The sequence below is a fragment of the Schistocerca serialis genome, chromosome 9 (genome assembly GCF_023864345.2).
Source record: "Schistocerca serialis cubense isolate TAMUIC-IGC-003099 chromosome 9, iqSchSeri2.2, whole genome shotgun sequence".
NCBI lineage: Eukaryota > Metazoa > Arthropoda > Insecta > Orthoptera > Acrididae > Schistocerca > Schistocerca serialis.
Genome location: NC_064646.1, coordinates 43,343,096 through 43,348,957, shown reverse-complemented (window position 1 = coordinate 43,348,957; position 5,862 = coordinate 43,343,096).

Genomic DNA, 5,862 nt, shown 5'->3' with positions numbered 1-5,862 from the left:
TTGAATTATAAAAAACAAATACTAAAAAAAAAAAAGGTTGCATAGTGCGAGATTCGATCCGGCGACCTTTGGATTATGAACCATAGCGCTTACTGCTGCGCCACGGCGCTGTAGAGAATTACTAGTCGTAGAGAGTATTTCACCGCAACGGTTTCTTTTAACTGTCGATTTTCTCGACAACGGCTGAGAAGTGCATCTTGGTGCTTTGCCACATTATACCTCTGGCCACGAGCTTTTATTATGCGCAGTATGAATCGAATCTGAATTTCGCAATTGGCGGCCTCCCCTTGTTAGATGAAGTGATTGGGAAGAAGAGGAGTGGAAGGGGGGGGGGGGGGGGGGGAAAGGAGGAGGGGTGAATTACTAATTTTGAAATGATCACTTAGTTCCAGATGTAGTGGAGAAACCATCTCAAAACAGAATTTCTGATATAGTTGTGATGATCCTTTCTCATTGCCAGATGCTCTTCATGCTGAGCTCTGCCCTGTGGGGGCCCCCATACTTTGAAGCGTTCTGTGTTCTCAGGGATTCGTGTTTAACTTCTGAGCTTCAATTGTCCCCATTGTTAATATTTGAGAGAACAATCTGCTATTGCCTTCTGTAGTGCACTTTTTCCTGTCAGTGTTGTAATTTATCATAATCATCGTCATCATAATCATCATCATCATCGTCATCATTTTCCTTGTCAGATCTCTCGTCTGCAAAGTACCTAACTACGCCTCTTCACTAGATAATTGGCCAGCTGCTTGCATTGTTTGCATTACAGGTCTTGAACTATTCCTGTCTATCTTGTTTTCATGGACAGTTCTGTGCTTCTAAAGCTAACACACACACTATAATTCTTGATTCAAAATATGTATTTGACGTATTATTGAGGACTGAATTTTATACTATATGACATCCTTTTTGATCTTCCCAAATTTAGAGTTTCCTGTTGCTAAGGTATGAAATACATATGCTACAACTTGCCTATTCTTTTCAGCAAGAATAATTAACATAATGATTTAATGTGACTCTTGAATGATGATGTGTCAAGAGTATGAAAATTGAATGTATGGCATGTAATATAACAGATATATTTTCAAAAAATTCTTCATACTTGTTAAGTAATTTCATTTTCCTTGTTTATCATTGTGTAAACCTATTAAGCTGAAGTTCACTGGACAGCAAGGAAGAAGCAGAACTTCGCAGACCAGTTGTAGACCAGTGCTGCTAAACATACTGCTTGCCAAGTTTTTGTTAAAAATTGTAGCCTTCCATAAGACTAAAAGATTGTAATCTTTTGTTCTTCCTGTTAGAAAAAATTGCAGTTAAAAATATACCTGTTCTGCAGGTAATGTCCAAGGCAAAAGATTATAGCATAGATGGAAATTCCTAGAAATAATTTCAATGTAAATTTTTGTTCAGTATGTAACATTTGTGAATGGGACTTTAATCCTAATACCAAAAATCCACTAAACAGCTTGCAATATTATGAATCTCATTTAAAGATTTTTATTTTTTTCCCTCGGATAAGCTGGATTATTTTACTGTCAGTGAATCTCACACCACTTGTTAACTGAGCATATAAATATATTTACCTTTGTATTTTCTGGATATTTTAGTGACATATATTCTTGGGGATATGTTAGAGGTAGAAGAAAACTGTGCAGTGATTTTTAGAAATAAATTGCAAATTATTTTGTGTAATTTTGTGGTGGTAATATTTGGTAAGAACTCTTTTGGAGCATTGTGGGTAAATTTTTATATAATAATGACATGATGATTATCATGATATCTGTGTAGAGTTGGAAAAGGTCTAAGTCTGTTTCTGTTCATTTGTCTAATACAAAACCTACAAATACTTCCATTTGACTTTATTTGTTGTTTTTTCTGGACAATCATGTATCATTGAATGTTGTCTGCATAGTTTAGCAGTTAGTAGAATTAATGTACATCTAGTTAGTTGATCCATGGAAAGCCTGTGTAATATTAAGCAGAAACAGTTTTATTTATATTATACTGCAGAAGGGACTCAATATAACTTAATTGTACAAATATATTATACAAATGAGCTATGATGTAGGTGAATTTCACCTAAAATTTTGTAATATAGCACAACTTTAGCTGGCATTGATGTGGACTGATTGTAAATGGTAGCTGTTATATCGCTGTTGCATTAGATTCTGTGACCAAATGTTCAACTAAAAAGAAAAAAGAAAAAAAAAAGTGTCTAAGTATTTGTATTGTTGTACTATAGATCGTGAAATGTGAAAAGTACAAAGACTGCAAAATGATAATAAATATGTTGTCAGAAACTTGTTAGTTATTCTTTTTCCACAACAGCCACACACGATCACATTAAGTTACTGTTTCAGTGGACAGTTCACAAATTAACGACAGTCATATAGATATATTTTAGTAAGCAAATAATAGTGTGTACAACATTAGTAATATATGAAAATATAAGAAATTGGATACTTAAAAAAAATCTGCTCACCAAATGGTGGCAGGAGAACACACTTATAAAAAGGTATTACAATTTGCTAGTTTTCATAGGCAATGGCTCCTTCTGTCAAAAGGGTTCAAGGGAAATGACGAGGGATGAATGGAAAGGAGTGGTGAGCTTTAGGAAAAGGGGTAGAGTTTGGGAAAGTCGCCCAGAACCATGGATCAAGGGAGACTTACCGGACAGGATGAGAAGGGAAGAGTGATTGTTTAAGACAGCACTGGACGAGATTTGATAACCTGGGAGTTTAAAGGTGGGAGATAGGTTATATGCAAGACAGAGATAACTGATAAAATATCATACATGAGTTAATAAGAGCAAAAAGCTAAGGGCATTGAATGTGATAAGAGGTGAGAGGGGGAAGGCAAAAAAGATATTTCAAAAAACGAAAGAGGTAGAAAACTCAAAAGGGAGTGCAGAAAGGAATAATTGTTGTGAAAAAATGCTGAGACCAAAGAAATTAGTGTAAATTAAGGCCAGGTGGGGGAGTGGTTGTTGTTGTTGTTGTTGTTGTTGTTGTTGTTGTTGTTGTTATCATGCTCGTCAGCATGCCAGTCTCACGGGTGGGGACAAAGGCTGTCCCCCACATGCGGAGCAGTGTATAATGTATTAAAGTCTGCCTCCCTTCCCGACCAATTTAGGGATGAGGCCTGACATTTCACAAAATTTCAGCACTCTTGTAACACTACAATTAGTATTGGTGATGACGGTGGGCAGATCTCGACTGAGACTGAGGACACACATTGCCAAAATATGCTGAATTGAAAATGGCACACCCCAAACTTCACAGAGTGGTGGATCCTCCCACCGGATGAGTAAGCCACAAAAAAGGGCTATGTCGAGAGTGCAGTCTGGTAAGCAGAACCTCCTTCCAGCGGTGAGGCTGACATGAAGTCTGAAATGAGTGTATGGTGGATTTGAGTGACCGTGGATTGTTTTCTGTCACCTGCATCCATTCTGTCTTCCACTGACGCATGATGCACCTGTCAGAAAATGAGGTGATGGTGTGCAATGGGATGGGATATTGACAAAGAGCACCATCCCGACATGCTTCCAGGGCAGCTTTGTCGGCCTTGTCATTGCCCTGTACCCTGATGTGGCCAGGTACCCAACTAAAAGATCACATCCTTGCCACAGTGTTGGAGTCTATGTAAGGAGTCGTGGACGAGCTGAATCAGCAGCTCTACTGGCTACATTTGGTGAAGTAGTTCACTAAGCAAGTTGGAACAGACAGGCAACCTTGTACGGTGATGCTTGTGAATCCTCTCCAAAGCCTTCAGAATGCCACATAATCCCGCATCATAATTTGTAAATTATTCCAGAAGATGCTCTTTCAAAACCCTATCAGACACCAGAATAACCAAGGACATTCTGTTGCTGGGATTCATCCATATAAACAATGATAAAACTATGGTACATATTTAAAATGGAGGAAAACAAAGTTGTAAAAACATAATCTGGAATAAAAGTTTTCTTTTACTGTGTGAAGCTTGAAAACACTTTAGGTCTCTGAAGATACCAAGGTGGCAACGTGTTTCATCCTTGGCGGTGTATTAGGAATTCTGATAGATCTGGATCCTTGAGACAGTCAGTAGCACGTATCTCAAATGGCATGGTCATGTAGGACTGACTCCTTAACAGCTGTTCAAAGGTGGGTTGGACCACTGCACTAAATACCGATGAGTGAGGTGACGAGATTTTCAGTGCCGAGCCAAAAGGATACGTCGCTGAATCCAGAGTGGTGGTTCACCAGCCTCTGCACACACAGTCAGAACTGGGCTGGTCTGAAAGGCTAGAGTCTATATCTGAATGCCCTCATGGTAGACAGTATCTAACATCTTGAACTAGGAAATGGGCTGACCCATAGACCATACTGCTATAATCTAGACATGATCGGACAAATGTCCCGTGTAAAACTGCAGAAGATGGGACCTGTCTGCTCCCCATGTATTTCCGCTGAGGCATTTCAAAATAATCAATGACTGGAAGCCTTTTGTTAGTAGCTCTTTCAGGTGTAGCAGCCAAGTTAATTTTGGGTCAAATAATAAGCCAAAAAAGTGCACAGTTTCTTGAAAATGTAATATATTGTCCCCCACTGTCGGCACTGGTTGGTTAAAACTTTGACTAGCGTAGTTAGCATTGACACATGCAGTCTCTTCAGGTGAGAACTGAAAACCAGTTGTCCTGGCCCAGCTTTCCAGCCTCCTAATGGTCAGCTGTTGCTGCCTCTAATCATTGTTGTAAGATCAGAGAGAGAAGAAGAAGAGTGCAAAGTCATCCACAAACAAATAGTATTCGACAGGGTTCCTGACTGCAGAGGAAATGCCATTGATAGCAATGGCAAACAACGTGACACTGAGGACACTGCCTTGGGGGACCCCATTCTCTTGTATACAGCAGTCAGACATGGCATCGCCAATGCGACATCGAAAACAACGGTCCTCGAGAAAGGATTGGATAAGAAGTGGCAGTCGTCCACATAGTCCCCATTCATGAAGTTGGCAAAGGATGTTGTACCTCCAAGTAGTGTCATATGCTTTTTTGTGGTAAAAATACACGCAAACCAAATGGTTTCAGCTTAAGAAGACTCCTGTATTGCCATCTCCAGTAGAATTAAGTCGTCAAGGGTGAAACGGTAGCGCCTCAAGCCACACTGGGAGCAGCTCAGGTGGCCTCGGGATTCGAGCAGACAAACAAGTTGGCAATTGACTGTACATTCAAGAGTCTTACCCATACAACTGGTAGAGGCTACACTCCGGAAACTGTTAGGGGTGCCATGATCCTTGCCTGGTTTCCAGAGAAGAATTAATAATGCCTCCTTCCAAGTTGTGGGGTACTGCTCATCAAACCAGATCTGACTGAAACAAGAGAGGGGATCTGTCCTTTCACTTCAGAGCACAGATGATGAAGCATGGTAGAACGAATCTCATCAGGTCTAGGAGTAGTGTGTCTGGCCACGGACAAGGCTGATTCCAGTTCCCACTTGGAGAATGGAAGGTTGTAGACTTCCTGATTATGCAAGAAGAAATGAAGTTTACTCATTTCTGCAGTCCTATGGAACACCTGAAAATTAGGAGTTTGTCTGGATGACAGTAAAAAATGCCCAGCTAAAACCTGAGCCATGTCTTCTGTCGTGCTCACCAAGACCCCATTACTGCACAAGGCCGTAAGGGGACATGTATTGCCCTTTTCCAAGATCCACCTTACTGAGTCCCAAACTTTTGCAGTGGAAGTGGACCAATTAATGGAAGTCTTGAATTCCTTCCAGGAAGCCCTCTTCCGTTCTTTTATCACTTGCCTTGGATATGCTCTCGCAGATCTGAAGGTGTGAAGGTTTTCTGCAGTTGGGTGGTGTTTAAAGTTCTGCAGAGCTG